This window comes from Chiloscyllium plagiosum, chromosome 27 (assembly GCF_004010195.1).
Source record: "Chiloscyllium plagiosum isolate BGI_BamShark_2017 chromosome 27, ASM401019v2, whole genome shotgun sequence".
Classification (NCBI taxonomy): domain Eukaryota; kingdom Metazoa; phylum Chordata; class Chondrichthyes; order Orectolobiformes; family Hemiscylliidae; genus Chiloscyllium; species Chiloscyllium plagiosum.
This window is the reverse complement of record NC_057736.1, coordinates 24696411-24717301: the sequence shown is the minus strand read 5'-3', so window position 1 is coordinate 24717301 and position 20891 is coordinate 24696411. Positions and strand designations below refer to the sequence as shown.

Here is a 20891-nt window from a genome sequence, read left to right as displayed (position 1 = left end):
ATGCTCCAATTGAAATTTTAGACTCACAAAACCTGGCATTTTTCTGCCTGGGATCTTAATCATTGACGGATTTTTATTCTTTTCCATCTTAATATTGAGCCTTATGTTATGATTGCTATTTCCCAAATGTTCCCCGAATCTGACATTCTCCACTTTGCAGGCATCAATTCCTAGGACCAGATCCAGCACAGCTCCCTCTCCAATAGGATTGTTTTAGAAAATTCTTCTGAACATATTGAAGGAATTTCTCCCTCTCTACCTTTTTCCCTGTCTACCCAAGGGTAATTTAAATATATAACTGTCACCTATTTTGTCTCGCAGATTGTCACAATCTGCCTACAAATACTCTCATCTACTTCCTTCCCACTATTCGGAGGTCTATAATAAATACCCAACAAGATCTCTGCTCCCTTCCTATTCCTCACCTCCAAACATATAGATTATAATTTAGGAACTGCATTTTGTTTGAGGGTAATAATACTATTTTTGGTCAAGTATTGCTACATCTCCTCCATTTTTACATACCCTATTTCTTCTAAAATTTGGATGTTAAGTCTCCAATCCTGTTCTGGCTTGAGTCACATTTGAGAACTTGATGTAGGAACTCCCATGTGGACCTCAGTGGCGTGATTCTCAGTGAATGTTCCGTTAAGATTAGATTACTTAGTGTGCAAACAGGCCCTTTGGGCCAACAAGTCCACACCGACCCGCCGAAGCGCAACCCACAGAGACCCATTCCCCTACATTTGCCCCTTCACCTAACACTACGGGCAATTTAGCATGGCCAATTCACCTAACCTGCACATTTTTGGATTGTGGGAGGAAACCGAACCACCCGGAGGAAACCCACACAGGCACTGGGAGAATGTGCAAACTCCACACGGAGAGTTGCCTGAGGTGGGAATTGAACCTGGGTCTCTGGTGCTGTGAAGCAGCAGTGCTAACCACTGTGCCACCGCGCCACCCACAAAGTAATGACTGGTTAAGTAATGAGTGGTTATTCAATAGAATGTGATGATGATAAATTTCAGTCATATTTCACATAAGTGAGGGAAGGACTATCCTCTGCGTTTAAGAGTCATTCTTCCACCAAGGTTCAGTAGAAGATAAAATACTGCAGATACTGGAATCCAAAGGAGACAAACAGGTGGCGTAATACCCAAAATGTTGACTTCTCCCCCTCCTGATGCTGCCTGATTGTTGCATTCTTTCAGCCTCCTGCCTGTCTACTTTGTATTCCAGCATCTGCAGTTTTTTTTTGTCTCTAACCAAGTTTATACCACTGTGAGGTCTCTTCAAAGGATGCCCACTTTGAAGAAATTCTCTGTCTCCCTCAGACGTGAACTCAGTGAGTCCCTTTCTCACTTCCACATAATTGTGACCTCTTCAGTCCTCCAGCTGTTTGACCACACTGTGAAACAGAGTCACTACTACAGCCACGTCACTTTCCTTAGCTCCCATCTTCGCAACCACCTCATCCATAAAGGCTTACAGGTACAGAGTTTAAATTTGGACCCTCCATCGATGCTCCATACTTGCAATACCTTCAATGCCTCCACAAACAATTCTCTCTCCGGATTCTCAATGTGCAGGCTCCTCCACTCCGTCTCTTCATCCCTCCCCCAGCTCAAGGCCTCTCTTTCCCAAACCTGCAGAGGACCATTACCCTTCTATATTTGATGCAGAATCTGGAGTCCTGAAAAAAGGTTGAGAGATTAATAGAAGAACTTTATCAAGAGTGCACAGGGATAATCCATATGAAAGCAGTAGGTAGATGTTACTTTTGATATCCAAAGGTAGGTAGAAATTTTGAGGAATCAGTGAAAAGTTGTGAATTATTACAAAATAAAAAATGATTTAACCAAGATTCCTTTTATTCCAAGTAAAAGCATAAGAAAACCATGGAAACACCTATACAGCAATTTTTCTGAAGTGCGAATGGTAGAGTAATTTGTTTTTTGTCAATAGCTGTAGCAAGTGGATAAAGATTAGATGGTATCTTCACCAGAAAGCTGAAGGGTTTTGAGAAAACAAAAGTCTATAAAGTTGAGATTTGGCCGTCTAATGTTCCAGAAATTAGACTGGTGATTGGTTGCCAGTGAGCTATTTTAGTGGGATGAAGATGCTTCGGCTACCAAGAACTCCCATGGCAGAGATATAGATGCTGTTGAAACTTTATTGCTGGAACAGCACAGCAGGTCAGGCAGCATCCAGGGAACAGGAGATTCGACGTTTCGGGCACAGGCCCTTCTTCCTGAGGAAGGGCCTGTGCCCGAAACGTCGAATCTCCTGTTCCCTGGATGCTGCCTGACCTCCAGCAATAAAGTTTCAACTTTGATCTCCAGCATCTGCAGACCTCACTTTCTCCTCAGAGATATAGATGCTGCCAATGTGGCAGCTATAACTCGCTGCTAGGACAAGGTTTAGTTTTCTTTAGCCTGATGTGATTTCAAAGTACAAGAAAAGCAAAGCAAAGGTAACTCATGCTGTGTGAGATTTTAAACTTAGAGTTCAACACTGGTCAGAAGGTCACAATGACAAGGCATTGATGTGCTAAGAAAGAAGTTGTTGTAAAGATACCAGGTGCATTTACATATCTAGTGAAGACTGGAGAACGATTCTGTCAGTGTCATGTCAATTACTTGCTTGAAAGAGGAAATCTATCAAAGGGAGAGCACAAAAAATGCTTTCCTTTATTGATCAGTGCATTGAATATAGGAGTTGGGAGGTTGTGTTGCGGCTGTACAGGACATTGGTTTGGCCAATTTTAGAATATTGTGTACAATTCTGGTCTCCTTCCTATCAGAAGGATGTATTAATGAATTGGACCAAAGGGTCTGTTTCCGTGCTGTACATCTCTACGACTGTATTCAAGGTACTCTGGTAGTACGTGCATTTTGCATGTGATTACGGTATACAAACAATATTTGACCCAACCTGTTGGACTTCAGGTAGGTAGTGCTAATTTTGTCATCCTTCATTCTGGGAACATATGTACGTGTACTATTTAGCATTTTAATGTATCGTAATTTTTTTTTGTTAACCAGGGAAATTGGTGAAATTAAACTCCCTAGCGCCCTCTTTGTTGGAGAGAAAGAAGTTCAATTATGGCTGCTCATAACTGAACACGGTGAGCCTTTTCTCCAATGAGCGTAGAGTCATCAACCTGAAAAGTTAACTTCATTTCTTTTCACATATGCATTCAGGCACATGGAGTGTTTCCAGCAGTTTTGTTTTTAGAGCTTTGTCAGCACCCGCTGCATTTTGCTTTTATAAAAATCTATCAATCTCCATGTTGAACATTCTTCTTGACACAATAACTACAGCTGTTTAGGGAAAGTGGTTGCCACTACCTTACTCATGAGAGAATATTTCATTCTTTCATTCTTTAATGAACTTGCTATAATGTGAACTATAAGGCGCCCTTAGTTCTGGATTCCCTCTCAAAGGAATATCTACTTTATCAAATCCCTCTCTCATATCTTGATTAGATCACCCTTTGACCCTTAAATTTCAAGGGAATACAAGCCAAGTTTATGAAGCCTGACATCATAATGTGACCCTGTAAAAGCTGTGACACTTCTGGTAAATTTTCTTCCAAAGCCAATATATCCTTCCTGTGGTGTGGTGCCCAAAACTGAATGTAATATTCCAGATGGGGTTTACTTAGTTTCAATACAGCAATTCTACCCTTTGTATTTTAGCTTTCTTGTGATAAAAATGATAAACATTTTTGATTCCTAATGCTAATCTATCAATGTTGGACCCAAAATAAAAACCATTGTATTTCCCCACATTTGATTTCACAAGAACCCCTTTCCGCTGACATGGAAGCTTTTTTGTGTATGTATGTGATCTGGTGAATCACTGGAATGTGATTGTAATTTGATCTGGATGGTCTAATTGAGATGTTTATTGCAGTGAAGGACTACAGGGATGAGAAACAAGACCAAATTCTGCTACTATCTTTGCAAGGCATGAGTTCTCCGCAGGAACCAAAAGAGAAAATGCTGGAAAATCTCAGCAGGTCTGGCAGCATTTGTAAGGAGAGAAAAGAGCTGACGTTTCGAGTCTAACTGACCCTTTGTCAAAGGGTCAAAGGGTCAGTTAGACTCGAAACGTCAACTCTTTTATCTCCTTACAAACGCTGCCAGACCTGCTGAGATTTTCCAGCATTTTCTCTCTTGGTTTCAGATTCCAGCATCCGCTGTAATTTGCTTTTATCCAGTTCTCTGTAGGATTTCATTACTAAAGCTTAGGCAACTGCTGTCACCGATTTGACCTCCATCCTGATGGCAAGACCTCATGAGATGCTTGCAGCAACTGATCCCACCAGCTGAATACGGTTCACAGAAAGCTTTTAGAATGAATGAATTTTCACCGCTTCCTCTAATTCCTACCCACAGTAGTCAGCAATGTAACTGTATTGTGGGAGTTAAAATGGCATGGATTTCAGACCTCCAGCACGACAAGCTACCCACATCAAACCCAGCTTTTCCACAGCATTCAAGCTGGGCTGACAGAATTTTCAAATTCTAAACTGGGCATTTTTTAATGTGTTAAAAATCACTAATTGGAGATTTGTACCCAAACACAATAGTTTGAAAATTAATTTGGGATTTAGCTCACTGAGTTAGAGAAGTGTTTGCTACAACTTGAGTACAAACCTTTCAATGTAGGATATTGAAACAACTTCACAGGGGCCAGTATCCCAAGGGTCACCCTTCATTTACACATGGAGAGTCCTTCTCATTGATCCAGCTCTCAGAGTGAACAGAATCTCTGACACTCCTACTTATTTCTGAGAGCCAGGGCTCCTGACTTGACCAGATTTACAGCCCCAATCAGGAAACTCATATTCTATGAAGTCCATCTGCCTACCCTCATTAGATTGACCACATCCCTCCCCCTCTAAGTCCAGGGACATATGCCTGTTATTTTTCTTACATCCTCTCCAGGGCATTTTCACACTGGGTCTGATTCAGCCTCGGAGACAGGGAGCATGTACCTGGCCGTTGCCTGCCTCTTGTGCCTGCAGCATCTCGGAAGAAATGTACGCACTTCTTCAGTCAGTAAAGGTGTCAAGGCTGCGACATCCGACGTGTCCATCCCAGACTCTGATTTTTCTTCAACGCTAGACTGAGAGGGAAAATCAGTGGGTTCTGACAGCCTTTCTAGATGTTCTGAAGGGACGGGTGTGATTTGTTCCTGCCCTGTTTGTGATTTCCTGCCCTTTCATGATGTCCACGTGCTCATTCAGAACCACCTCACCTAGCCGTACCTTGTATGTCACGGGATCTGATCTTGTGGTGGCCATGCCTCTGACCCATGCAGGGCCATTTCTGTGGTTTTGGCACCGAAATTTGTCCCATGAAGTAAACTGTATTGCTCGCTTAGAGGGATCATGTGTCCAGCATTGGCATTCCTCATGCTGTTACTCCCCCAGCCCCCAAGTCCAGGAAGCTCAGATTTAACCTGGTGTGGAGCCTTCTCCCCATTAGCAACTCTGCTGGAGCTATCCCTGTAGTTGCATCTGTGGTGATCCAAAATGAAAAAGGAATTGGGAGAGTTTGGAATTGAGTGAAGCTGTAGGCTGTGTCTTTAAGCCTGCCTTCAGAGTTTGAACTGCTCTTTCCACCAGACCATTGGACGATGGGTGTTATGGAGCTGTCCTTACATGCTGAATGCCATTTGACTTCAAAAAGTACTCGAATTCCCTGCTGGAAAATGATGGTCCATTGTCTGTGACCAACACTTCCGGCAGCCCGTGTATTTCAAAAGACGCTCACAGCTTTTCTCTCATAAGTCCTGTGTTTGGAGGATGAACTCAATCACTTTAAATGAGCATCCACAGTCAGTAAGAACGTTAATCCCATGAGAGCAAAGGTGGGGGTGGTGTGTGTGTGGTAGATGTGTAGTTGAGTCTGGGATTGACCCAGTTATCCCCTGAAATGTGGGGAGCTGTTAATAGTAATTTTTGTCCTTGTTAGCACTCTGGGTATTGCCCCACCAACACATCCAATCCTGGCCACCAGACTAAAACCTCTTGCCAACATCTTCATTTTGGGGACACCACTGGATCACCCTAATGAAGTTCGGCCAGTACCTGGTGGCTAACTCTGCTCGGGACAATCGGTCTTGCTCCCCATAATAATGCCATGATGCCTGAAATGCTTCACCTAATTCAAAGATGACTGTTGTGAGCAAATTTCTTCAGGAGCATACTTTTTTTCTGTCTTCGCCACTGAAATAATTCCACAGATGCCGATATTCTGTTACCAGGTCACCCTTTATTTACACATATATAATATTTGGCACTGATCCAGACTCCCTCAGAGCCAGTTCTCAGAGTGAACAGGATCTCTGAAACTGCAGTTTATATATGTCAGTCAGTGCTCCCTAACCAGCCCCAATCAGGGAAGTCATGTTCGATGAAGTCCACCTGGCTGACCTCAGTACAATCACTACAGGTATCTCAACTGTTATGCACCATGCTGTCCATTAAAGTCTCATTGGCTCCATTCCCAGTGAATGATATTAAAATGCTTCTGCCCTCATGCTACAGCCACCAATTCATGTCTAAAATACTTCATATTAGCTTCAAGAAAAATATAAAAGAAAGATTGTTACCAGTCCAGCTTAATACACCTTTTCTTTACTGACCCCTGGCAATGCTATGGAGGAACCTGTGGCCTATCTAGTTAAAAAAAGAATTGGGGCCCCAAGTGCCTACAGAGCCTAAGTGTAGTGATTGGAACTAGGTGGATCTTACTGACTATGAAATCCTTGATTGGGGCTGTTAACCTGGGGCAATCAAGGAGCCCTGGCTGACTGACATAAACAAGCGATTCAGAGAGTTTCCTGACATCAGGGACTGACTCTGGCTATAACTATTCAGCTCGATGTACTGTGCAAATGCAAATAAATGGTGACTTGGTGATGGGATACCGGCCTCTGTATGGTTATTTCACTGTGTAAACTTAAACAAAACCTTGATGACATAACAGAAGAAAGCATACAACTCTGACATATTCACAACTGAAGACTGGGTTTTGGAACGAAAGCCTTGGAGACTCTGTAAGTATGCATTGAGCAAACGTTTAGACTGTTAGGTTTTTCGAAAGTTTACTTTAATCTGTGTTTTATTATTTGTTCACAGATTGCCTTTTCTATCAGGACAGAGCTAGTTGAGGACAAGGTAAGTATAGGTCAACGATTTAATGATGACATGTGTAACCACTTAATAGTTTCATCTGTAACTATTAGTTAACTAGTGGTTTGTGCATGAACTAGGTCTATCACAATTTCTCCCTGATTCGGAGATGCCGGTGTTGGACTGGGGTTTACAAAGTTAAAAATCACACGACACCAGGTTATACTCCAACAGGTTTAATTGGAAGCACACTAGCTTTCGGAGCGACGCTCCTTCATCAGGTGATTGTGGAGGGCTCGATCGTAACACAGAATTTATAGCAAAAACTTGCAGTGTGATGTAACTGAAATTATACATTGAAGAATTGATTGTCTGTTAAGCCTTTCATCTGTTAGAAAACAGTGATAGTTTCACTTCTTTCATGTGTAAATCACAAAACCCTTTTTTTAAAATTTGCATTCTTGGGTTAGCTGTTAACAATGGTGATAGCTAGACAATATGTTGCAGGTATTGTCAACATATTGTCTAGCTATCACCATTGTTAACAGCTAACCCAAGAATGCAACTTTTAAAAAAAGAGTTTTGTGATTTACACATGAAAGAAGTGAAACTATCACTGTATTCTAACAGATGAAAGGCTTAACAGACAATCAATTCTTCAATGTATAATTTCAGTTACATCACACTGCAAATTTTTGCTATAAATTCTGTGTTACGATCGAGCCCTCCACAATCACCTGATGAAGGAGCGTCGCTCCGAAAGCTAGTGTGCTCCCAATTAAACCTATTGGACTATAACCTGGTGTTGTGATTTTTAACTTTGTACATTTCTCCCTGGCGGTGATACAGGAATCTGCATTGTCTATAATCAAAATCAGGATATAGATAGGACAGCTGAAAGTCTGTCTCAGTGATCCAATCTCTGTTTTTGAGCTTCCTCTCTTTTTGGCATTTCAGTATGCATGCAGGGTGTTAGTTTAATTCTGAATTATACTTTGCTTCTATATTAATGTGAGATTTTAATGCTCAATGAAGTAGAAAGGTTAATGCAGTGTTGTTTCACGTAAAATAACAACAACAAGGAAAAGATAACTCTTACATCTGGGAATAAAATACTTCGAAGCAACTATTGTGAACAGAACTGGAACATTTCGGTAGGGTGGAGGTTAAGATTTATGCTTTCCTCATAAATCAATATTTCCAAAATTGCATTTTCTGCTTTTTTTTCTGGATGCCCATTCAAACTAAAGTCAAGAAAAAGGAGCAAGACAAAAGGCATTGAGTCCATGACAATTGTGTGAATTGTTTTAATAAAGCTCATGTTTCAAAAAAGGCAGGACAGTCTCTGAGCTGTCAGTGAAGAGACATGAAATATCTTGTATTGTTCAAGACCTCCATGAAAGATTAAGAAAAACTAAAAGTGCAAAATATAGTTACACCTTTGCAGCAATTTCAAGGAAAATGCCTACAATTACACTCCTTAATTACACCTTGTAAGACTTTTTATTTTTGTGGTCTTCCCTTTTCTTTTACAAACGTTATATACAGGTACACATAAAAAGCCAAGAGCAGAGATAAGCTGCCATTGCTGGTCTGATTTTATTCTACTAATGAATGTACTTTCTCAACATTTTCTATTTGTGGATAATGTCCATTAAATTACACCAGGGATGGAAATTAAATGCTGGCTTTGCCAGCAGCACCCATTGATTTGATAAGGTGGCTGTTTAACTGTTTTCTTTTCAGTTTATATGGTACTAAATGCATGGGTTCAATTCCCACAGGGCTGAGGTTATTATGAAGGGCTGTGTCCTTGGGACAATGTCAAGGGAGCTTTGTTTTCTTTCAGTTTTAAAAGAATAGAAGTAACTTTTTCAGTTTACTTTTAGTTCAGAATAAAGGCCGTTTAACGTTGTATTTAACTCCATGCTATCGCTGTCCTGGGAGTATTTGATGGGGATGATGTCAAGGGAACCTTACCTTTTGGTTTAGTTTTAGTTCAAAAGTGTAGAGAGACATTTACTTTCTATTTAAAAGAGTAGAGAGAGATTTACTCTGTATCTAACATCATGCTGATCCTTTTGTGTGAGTATTTGATGGGGACAGTGCAGAGGGATCTTTACTTTCTATGTATCTTTAGTTTAAAGGAGGGAAAGGCTGTCTTTCTCAGCCTCTCTCTTTGTCTGAATTGTGATGACCCTCAAGTGAAGCCACCATCAATTGTCTCTCCCATGAGAGAGTAGCTCTATGATCTGGTAAGACTATGGTGTCTTTACATTTAAACTTTGATAGCAAGTCTCTGCACGCCCTTGACCTTTCCCTCCCCAGTCCAGAACATCAAAGGTAAATTTAGAACATCAGCTGTTCCCATGGTAAAGATTAAACAAACTGAGGCTGAGGCCTGAATTTTGCCATGGGTGTCAATGCCGCCATGACAGGGTGAGAAATGAATCTTGAGCCTTAACTGACTGGCAAAGGGACTATGTGGGAAAGTTTACCACAGTCTGCCTAACTTCTGGTCAACGCTGAAGAATGCTGCTGTAGGCCCATTCAGAACACTGGCAGCTCTGATGCCTCAGCAGTGCCACCAGGGGATGTGGTTGGTATTGAGAACGGCACGAGATGTTGTTTGACAAATATTGTAACAATTCGAGAGTGCTGAGGGTCAGAGGCAAAGTCTATCTAGAAATAGATTTGTCCACTGATGGGGCATAAACCTCTTTCCTTGCTGTGAGACTGCACTTTGAACAAAGATCCTCTGGCTCTGCTGGTGCCCAAGGCTATTGCAGGAACTTCACTTTAATTTGGCTGGTGACCTCCCTCAATGGTAAGAATAGTCACCACACCATTGACAAGATTCCGAAAGCTAAGTCAAATGGTGTTAAGTGGGTCTTCAATTATGCTAATTAGCTGCCTGCCAGCTTGGAGCAGCTAGCCTCTCTGTATCCCACCCACTGTTAGTAAAATGCCCTGCTTTAGTGTTATGAAAACCATAGCAATAAAGATATTTTTGTGTAATTAATGAAGTCCATTACAGGATACTTGATTATTGCAGTTTGATATATTCTCTGTGCTGTTCCATTTCTGATTTGTGACATGGCACTATGAGTTATACAGGACTTGCAGCACATCCACATTGTGTTATACTATGTTTAGCGGCACATGACAATATTATGCAATTGATGATTTTAAGACCTTACTAAACCCATTTCCATGTTTTACACCTTCATTTCCTTTTTGAAAATACAATGGGCTCCAGCTGATAGCCACCTTTCTTCATCCTTCCCTTGTCTGTCTTGTCATGCTGCTTGCCCCACATGAGCAGAAATTTCCTCCAAACATGGAGAACTGCCCAGGAGCCCCTGTTAGTTCTTTTTGGGAAAGCCCAATGTTTGAAGTGCCAGTCAGGTACTTAACCGGGCAGGGGCAGATTGTCCCAGGGGAATGGGGAGGTGATGGCCTAGTGGTGTTATTGCTAGGCTGTTAATCCAGTGACTCAGGTAATGCCCTGGGGACATGGGTTCCAATCCTATTTGAATTCAATAAAAAAAAAGAAAAAAATTAGGGGTTTAATGATGACCACAAGTCAATTGTTGGGAGTGGGGGGAGCCCATCTGGTTCACTAATGCCCTTTAAGTAAGGAAACTGGCATCCTTAACTGGTCTGGCCTTCATGTGACTCCAGACTCAGTAATGTGGTTGATTTTAATCTGCCCTCTGGGTAATTAGGGATGGGTAGTAATTGCTGCCTAGCCATGTCCTCTTCACATGAATGATTAAGTGGATAATAAAAATCTATCTATCTAATTTATTGTCACCATCCCCACCACTTTCCACCAAACTTGCCCTCCTCAAACTCTGTTCCTCAACCACAAAGTCAATCCCTCTTGCTAGGTCATTGTCAGAGTCTGAGCCACACTTCACAATCATGCATTGCTATTGTCCCTGAGATAAGCTCTGGGCACAATTCCACCCCCTCACCAACTTCCATCTCCATAACATCACACATCTCAACCTCTGCCTCAGCTCATCTAATGCTGAAACCCTCAGGCTTTCTTTTATTATCTTTGGAATTAATTATTTCAATGCTGTCCTGAACAACTTACTACCTTCCATCCTCCATCAACTTGACTTCATCCAAAACTCTGGCAATATCCTGACTCACTCTAAGTCTAGTTCGCCCACCACCTATTTATTTGCTGATATATATTAGTTACTGGTGTGGCAATACTTCAATTTTAAAATATTTTCATCCTGGTTTTTAAATTCCTCTACGGCCTCATTCTTTTCCACCTCTGTAACCTGCTCCAGGGCAACAACTTTATAGCCAACCAATTCCAAGCATCTGCACATGCCCACTTTAAATTGCTCCTCGATTGATGGCTATTCCTTCAGCTATTCAGGCAGTACTGCCTTCCTACCCCTCTGTTTCTTTAAGATGCTTCCTAACACATACCTCTTTAACTGAGAGAAAATGAGGACTGCAAATGCTGGAGATCAGAGTCAAAGAGTGTGGTGCTGGAAAAGCACAGCCAGTCAGGCAGCGTCTGAGGAGAAGGAGGATCAATGATTTGAGTACACGTTCTTCATCAGGAATGATCTTGATGCTCGAATGTCGATTTTCCTGCTCTCGGATCATTCCTGATGTAGAGCCTGACTGGCTGTGCTTTTCCAGCACTACACTCTTTGACACATACCTCTTTAACCCAATTCCTGGCCACCTCTCCCAGGATTTCCATCTGTGGCTCACTTTCAAATGTTGTTTGATAATGCTCCTGCAAAATGCCTTGGGACATTTTCCTTCTTTTTAAAGATAAATGCAAGCTTTTCTTGTAGGTGAATAGTTCTTGTATTTTGTTCCATGTTCAACTCCTTGAGATTTGCCCTAATTTTGCTTTTGTTTATTATTTAGCTTCTCTTTGGCATTTGTTCAGCTTTACGCTTCCTTTAACACATAACAATGATCTTTTGATCCAGGAAAGTATATCTTTAAGTAATCTGTGGCAATGATACTGGTGTTTGTTTTACCACTACAATGATAAGATTATTCAATGTTGTATTCGTGATGGTCTCTCAGCAATTTGTTGTGTTCTTTCTGCCATTGATCGGTTTCAACCAGAAAAAAAATTGTATGGTGTGCAATAGAATTTGTCATGTTGCTAATTAACATGTGTCAACCATGGGGTGGCACAGTGGCTCAGTGGTTCGCACTGCTGCCTCACAGCGCCAGGAACCCAGGTTAGATTCCCGCCTCGGATGACTCTGTGGAGTTTGCACATTCTCCCTGGGTTTCCTCTGGACGCTCCAGTTTCCTCCCACATTTCAAAGATGTGCAGGTTAGGTGAATTGGGTGGGTTATTCTCCAGAGGGTTGGTGTGGACTAGTTGGGCCGAAGGGTCTGTTTCCACGCTATAGGGAATTTATTCTAATCTAATTCAAATGTAATTATTATTCATTCACCTGAAAAGAGGAAGTAGACTGAAACACACAATTTGCTTTGAAATAAGTAGCATCTGTTGATCAATCCAGAACCAGGCAAAAATAATATCACAATGTTCCTAATACTTTCTGTATTCTCTATCCTTAAAATCTGAGGTGAAACTGCCGACTGAAGTATCAAATTAGCCATTGTTTTGTTCCACTTTCATGGTTTACACTGATTGAAACTGGCCAATTGATTTCACATCAGATCTATGGCTAGGGAATGAGCTGCACTCTACAGAGATTGAAAATTGTCCAAACTCATTTTTCTTGGGATTGGTAAGGGTCATCATACAGTGGTCCTTTGTCCACTGGGATTGACACTATTCCAGTTCATTTCACTAAGAATGTGTATTTGTCATCACGGATTGAACCTATGTCCATTGGGATGGAGATTGTTCAAAATCATTCAATTTGCGACTGATCATTACTGTCGGCCAAATGAAACTTCATTTACTTTTGCTATTGGTCCAAGGTGATCCAGTAGTGACACCTGTTTGCTGAGGTCATATTACCCCTTAAGAGATAAAAAGGAAATATTGTAAATGTTGGGAATCTGAACTAAAAGCAGAAAATGCTGGAAATGTTCAGCAAATCAGAGAGTATCCAAATGGAGGCTCACCAAGTTCATTTTTTTTTCATCCCATTAGAAGTTTTAGTACTTGACACTTTTTATATGTATCAACTTGTTTTCCAGGCAATGTTTAATTTCTGTGAATAATATAAATGAAAGGTACATCTGGTGCAATCATTGCAAATGTATCACTAAATATATAGAAAAACATTTTGAGTCATTTTACATTTTTTCCCTTTGCTTATTGTGTTTTTTGTTGACGATAGTTGTGTGGAACATAATAATTTTTGTTTTCAGATTTGTCCCAAAAAAGTTAGAGAATTAATGCTTGATTTAAAAAATTGTTTTTGATGGAATTTCCAACCTGCTTAGTTTTCCGTAGAATCAAAGGAGTGGTGGAGGGCAAGGTTTACAAGCAACATATATTGGCTTGTCTGTGACTGGCCAGTCAATTCTGAGGAGATGCTGTATAAACCGTACACTTGCTGTGAGCTTCTGAAATCTTGTTGCCTCTCTTCAGCTGTGAGTGATAGTCCTGGGAAACCATTTCGAGTCATGATGAACTTCTCAGGCAACAATATCAAAGGAAAAATATAGTTTGCAGCATTTTGAACAAGTAACATGACATTGCTTTTAACAGTTTAATATTTTTGTCAGAATTTTGTATTTTGTTAATGTTTATTAAAAACAAAGTTAATTGAAAAAAGATAAATTTCCATTCAGTTGTCAAGCCAACATGGAAGCTGTAAATTGTTTTAAATAATATTGAGTATTTGCATTAGTAATCTTTTTTTTTCTCTTTATCATTTGGCTTCCTAGTTATTCCAGGTTGTTGACTTTTGAGTTGTTAATATTATTATTTAAATTCAAGATTAACCTAACTGTTTTTCTCAGTGGATGTTGATCATTACTATTTCCCATTTATGTTTTTCAGTTTGAGGAAAACAGAGCCTGTTTGGAAACTTTATTTTATGAACAATATTAGAATTGTGTGACCACCACCCCCTCCCAACAAACCTTAGATTACTTACAGTGTGGAAACAGGCCCTTCGGCCCAACAAGTCCACACCGACCCGCCGAAGCGCAACCCACCCATTCCCCTACATTTACCCCTTTACCTAACACCACGTGCAATTTAACATGGCCAATTCACCTGACCTGCACATCTTTGGAGTGTGGGAGGAAACCGGAGCACCCGGAGGAAACCCACGCAGACACGGGGAGAATGTGCAAACTCCAGTCAGTCGCCTGAGTCCAGAATTGAACCCGGGTCTCTGGTGCTGTGGTCTGTGTCACCGTGCAATAATGCATTCTTGGTCTAGAACTCGAGAATCCATCAGACTGTTAAACCAGCTGAGCCCAAGGGAGAACATTGCTTGTTTAACAGCTCTCATTCTCTGATTTCTGCTGTCAATCGTACACTTTTAATTTACAGCAACTTAAGAAATTTTACGTGCTTTCAGTTTTTGCTACTGAGATTTTAACTAGTGATTGATATTGTTATTGCCAATTGTAAGTAGGAAGCAATGCCTGAATGAATTTTAAAGTTTTTTTTAAAACAATAAATTCTATTGTTAATATAAAGCTCATTGCTTCAATACAGTGTATAGGGCATGAGGTACCAGGGTGGGGTGGGGGGATGTGGTAGTGGCGTGAAGTATCTTAATTTGGCCTGGAGGGCATGGGATGTCATCGATCAAGTTTGGGGAGTGTGTGAGGGCTGAGGAGTAAGGGGACAGAGTGCATTACTTTTATCATTATAATTGGGACAAAGTCAGGTAGCACTGAGGTGGGTCTTTTGAACAACCCTTCTCGGTATTTTCCTGCCCCTGTGTGTTGCCTCTGCACTGTTTCTCAGGAGCCTGCCCAATTGCAGCCTCCTCCAGCAACAAAAACACACTTGCAGAGCCAATTTCTCCCAAAAGGAGCATGTGCATCTTGCAGTTTTCCTGACTCCAGCTACCCACCTCTAGGATGAAAGGCCAGGACTCAGACCTCGACTTCAGCTGATCTTGATACAATTAACAGGTCATGTATTTTTTCCCTTGGTAAAAATGAAGGCCGAGGCGATGACTTAGTAAAGATATTTATGATTTCGAAAGGTTTTGGGAAAGGGAATATCGAGAGACATTTCCACTTGGGACAGGGGAAAAAGTCTGACTAAACACAATCAGTACATGACGATCACTTAGAAACACAAGAAAGTATTGTTATGGACCAGATCAGCCCCCACCCCTTTAAAAAAAAAGTAGGGTCCAGGCTACCTCTTTAACTTTTATATTTATTTAAAGGCAAATGTAAGGTGAAGTGTCCCAGGTTTGATTCGTTTGGTCCACCACTAGATTTTAATCAATACACATTTTTTCCTTTGGAAACTGTTAAATAACGAAAAAAAAGAAAAGTTGGCAAAATTTTACCTCAATTGAAATACATAATAAGATAATGTATTAATTAATCACTAATTGTCAACTGTTTTCATGTAGGCAGCATTCCATGAATATATCCTTGACAAGACAATTTAGCACAACAGTTAAAATCACACAACACCAGGTTATAGGCCTACAGGTTTAATTGGGAACACTAGCTTTCGGAACACTGCTCCTTCATCAGGTGGTTGTGGAGTTCAGCTAGTGCTGATGTTGTGTGATTTTTTAACATTGTCCCTCCCAGTCCAACACTGGCACCTCCAAATCATAGCAAAACAATGGCTCATTGGTTAGCACTGCAGCTTCACAGCATATTCTCCCCATGTCTGCTTGGGCTTCCTCCCACTATACAAAGATGTGTAGCCTAGATGGATTAGCCATGGTAATTGTAGGCTTGCAGGGATAGGCTGGGTGTAGGTGAAACGCTCTTTGGAGGGTCAGTGCAGAGTTGAGGGCCAAATGGCCTCTTTCTGCACTGAAGCTATTGTCACATGATGCCTCTTTCCTGTCCAGCAGAACGAAATACTGAAAGAGACGGTTTGCCTTATTTTATTTCTAAGGGGAAGCCTCTCATTTAAGACTCGAGGAGCAGAGAAGTCAAGCTGTTTGCTCAGCAGCAGTAGAAACCTTCTCAATAATTGAAAGCAAAACTAAAAATCTTCCTGGGTCTGTGTGAGCCCTGACCTGCCCACTCATACTTCTTATGTGTAACTTTAAAGAAAACCACCCATGGATACCACCAAGCTGTTCACCAACTGCTTGTCTGAAACAGATAACCCGGTGACACTGTGGCAACACTTCCCTGGAAGAGAAACAGCACAGGGCACATCCCTCCTAAAGGCACAGCACCGTCATAGAATTCAGAAGAAACATCTTTGCCCAAAGAGGGGTGAGAATGCAGAACTCACTACCACAGAAAGTGGTTGAACTGAATAATAGAGATCCAGTTAAGAGGAAGTTAGGCAAGCATATGAATGAGAAAAACAGAGGGTTGTGACAAGAGATTTAAATAAGGAAAAGTACAATGAGACTCAAGTGGAGCATAAAGGGTATGGATTGATTTGCCCAAAGTCCTGTTTCTATGCTGCTTGTCCAATTTGACTTTGTGAAACTGTCATGAGCAACTGTATAATACTACTAAATAAAAACAGAAAGATGTATGGATGCTATAAATCGGGCACAAACAGCAGTTGCTGGAAAAACTCAGCAAGTCTGGCAACATTCTGGGTCTGGTGACCCTTCCTCAGAACCGGATCTGAAATGTTAACTCTAATTTCTCTTCACAGCTGCTGTCAGACCTGCTGAGCTTTTTCAACAGCTTCTGTTTTTTATTTCTGTATAATAGTAGTCCTGTATTATGCAACTTCCATTTTTCTATCTTTTCCAAAGTTCCAAGATAACATGTGATATCCCTTGAACATATCCATGCTTAGATTTCAGTGGCAGTTTATGGCAGAGTTTCATGTTTGATTGTAATGTTCTTTTCAGTGGTATTTACCTGAATTGATGTTATCAGTGTAAAAGATTATGGAATTGTCAGTGCAAATTACATATACAGCAACTTGAATTTCCATGATTTTTTGCACTTATTTAAAAAAAACATCATGCTGCAAACAGGCACCTTTCACAGTACTGAGTATACACCATCAGGATGAGGGGATCTCGAGAAGCGGCTTCTGATAATCACAGCAGTTGTGTATCTTTGAGCAGGTTCCAAAATTGCACATGTTCTTTTGGGTGCGAGGACCTATTAAGAAGTTTTTGAATATAATTTTATCTTAATTAATTTAGGAAATGATTACCTATGCAGCAAGACAAGTAAGATGCATATAGTTTTGCAACTGTTTTGAAGTCACCTTCAATACTCTAAATTTACAGGCTATTATTATGATTAATAATACTTATGACATACAAACCCATTTTTAGGTCAATCATTCAAATGGCATCTTGTTACTACTCTTAAATGACTCAAAGAATATTTTAAAGCAAATTTAATTATTTTTTAATCTCTTTTTTTTAAAGTGATGCCTAATTGCACTAATTCAGGACAGATTTGGTATTGGCAATGCACAAATGAGCTTGAGGGGTAATTCAAGGAAGGAATTCTCAAAATAATTTTGGGTATGATTTGCACTGGTTTCACCAATTCACATCAGTGTGCAAACTCTTGAAGCTGTACAATGGAATTATTAAAGGTTTGCATCTAACTTGTGACAGGATTCTGCTGATCAGAATCCTTTTCTATAATTAATCATATTCCAATATGTTGGCGTGTGTTCGTTCTGGTATTTATTTTGCTTCAAATATTACAAATTCCACTCTTTTTGTTTGCTTGAGTGTAGGTTCTTTTTCCTGGCAGCTTAATTAATCTCACTACTAGATGAAAGCTCAGAATACCTACTGCACAGTGGGATCAATAACTGCTCTCAGTAATAGAAAAGGGTGTCATAGGGTAAATATTTATGTGCTTAAATCTCTTTAGATCAATAGGAGAGGAATTGGTGGAGAAAAACACCATGATTGAGACTAAATTGGAGATTGCTTGATAGGTGCAGAGGTCGAATGCCATCATGGCTATTGAGTGACAGGCTAGAAAACAAAAAAATGAAACATACACCTGAAAGGAATTTGTCATTTAACTTGTTTCTGCATAAGAGGATAAAATGAGAACGGGTAAAATACGGCCTAATACTTCTGAGGGATTCAATGATCAGGGTACACTGAAAACTGTTCTCTCTCTGGGATCCAGGTTGAACCTTGAGCAGTCATGGGGCATGGATAGGCTTCTCTCTGTGATTGCTCTATATGGTCCAGAATGAAAAATATTTGGCCATTTTTCATTTTGTCCATAAAGGTCCTTAATTGAATTAATTGAGAGTAAAATCGGTCAAGGTGTAAAGCCAACATCTAACGTGCTCCTGTACACTACCTGTTGGACTGCTGAGTTGGATCAAGTGCAGTGGATTCATCCATACATAAAGGTTGTGTTGTATAAAGTATACTTGGAGTTGGAAATGGTTCAAGTGATAGGCTCAATGATGTATTGCATTGAAGTACTTGGGTTGAATTTCCACACAGGCTCTCCTGATCAACCATTTATACAAGCCCTTTGTTTATTAGCACTCCTTGAATATACTGTAATATATTTTCATCCTTTCTTAATTCCATTACGGATCGTGATTGTAGTAATAGTGATTTCTTTTTGACCTGAATGTGTTATTTTGAGGCATTTTCTGGTCGACCTTCCATGATTTCCTGAGTCCGAAAGCTGTTGTATTTTTTCCAGTGTTTTTTATCAGATGCTTTGTTCCATCACCAAATTACTTGGGAGTGAAAACTATTGGAGGGAGGTAAAAGAAAATTGACATAACATCCCTTTTGGATACCTATCTTATATGCTGCAAATCAAGCTTCATCTCATCTTAGGTTCATGTGGTAACAGAGGTTGTACAACATGTGAAGCACATCTGTTTTTATCATTGTAATGACTCCCTATCCTCACCAGATGTAGATGCTTTGCTGAAGCTGGTAAAAGAGAACCAGATCGACTTTTGCACGGATTTGGTCCCCTTCAACCAGCTGCAGCTGTGCATTTATCACCTCATTGAAGGATACAGCTGTCTCATGGGAACTGAACCCTGGAAAAAACTTCACGTCTGGATGTTTGAAGGTGAGCAGAGAAGCTGGAACGAAACCAATATGAAGCTATTGTCTTCTGGGCAGTACTGGACTCATTTCGACAATGAGTTGTTAACATAGGCAAACACAATGGGAATTTGAAACCACGATGGCATCACACCAAGGGAAGAGTGTCCCAGGGTTTTGCTAGAGGTATTGTATTTACAGGCGGATGTGACAATAATAATAAGAAGAGTAGTAAACCGTAGTAGTAAATAGTAATAATGCTTATCTTTTAACAAAAGAAGAGTCAGAGTTTAATTCAGGAAATTTAAAAATCTCCACATGAATACATAGTACAGCTGCATCAAGTCACTACCCTGGACCTGAACGAGAATCAACTCTGCTAGTACTGCATAATTGGTATGTTCAGACATAAAATTGAAGCCCAGTGTCTTCTCAGGTGGATCTGAAAGAACATATCCCTATTTCAAAGAAATATTGCATGGAAACACTGGTGTTCAACTTCCACACAGTTTCTCATGATCAATCATTTATGCCAGCCCTCTGGCTATTCCAATCCCTTGAATATCCTGTAATGTATTTTCACACTTTCTTAATTCCATATAATTTGGGAGTTATGCCCTCGTGATGTGACCAATAGTTATCTCTAAATCAACGTCACAAAAAGCAAATTAGCTGCTCATTATTTCATTGTTGGTTGTGGGCTCTTCTTGTGGGCAAATTGACTACCACATTTCCCTCATTACAACATTGACTAGATCACAAGAGTTAGCAATTCCTCCACCATCACCATTTCAAGGACAATTAGGGTAATAAGTAGCCCAGCCAGTGAAACCCACATCCACTGAATGATCTTGGTAAAGAAACAATGGACTGAAAAACACTTTCAAATGTCCTTTGGCCGTGAGAGGTAATATATAAATGGAAATCTTTCTTTCATCGGTCATTTTGACCGTTCTATACTTTGCGACACCATGTTGATAGTTACATACCTAATGTCTGCATGTCTGTTGTAATAGAAGGACATGGAATAACTAATGAATTTTTGATCTGGAAGTTATTCACCTACAGCATCCTGTGATAAAGTGGAGCTTATTCTTTTATCATGTATTGGATGTATTCATTCTCAAATTTTATATTCATTCACATTCCACAAACACTCATTTTATCCCCTGTCTCACAAGCAATGCTATAAAAGCATTTTTGATTAGATTAGATTCCCTACAGTGTGGAAACAGGCCCTTCGACCCAACAATGCCACACCAACCCTCTGAAGAGTAACCCACCCAGACCCATTTCCCTCTGACTAATGCACCGAACACTATGGGCAATTTTAGCATGGCCAATCTACCTAACCTGCACAGCTTTGGACTGTGGGAGGAAACCGGAGCACCTGGAGGAAAGCCACGCAGACACAGGGAGAATGTGCAAATCCACACAAACAGTTGCCCAAGGCTGGAATCGAACATGGGTCCCTGACGCTGTGACGCAGCATTTACCGAATGGATCTATCCTTTTTAAGTCCTATACCTAAAGAATCCCAAAGAACAAGCCAAAATCAACCAAAAGTAAAATCTGTTTACAAATCATGGCACTTAAACCTTATAAAAGTGGGG

At 40.4% G+C, this 20891-nt stretch overlaps 1 long non-coding RNA gene across 2 annotated transcripts in view; it reads left to right on the top strand.

Moving 5' to 3' along the window:
• The window catches only part of LOC122563663, an 85767-nt gene that overhangs the window by 12177 nt on the left and 52699 nt on the right, over positions 1-20891 (top strand). For both annotated transcript variants that reach the window (XR_006315686.1, XR_006315687.1), the window contains one exon: positions 7160-7198. This is a non-coding gene — a long non-coding RNA (uncharacterized LOC122563663). The remainder of the gene's footprint in view (positions 1-7159; positions 7199-20891) is intronic.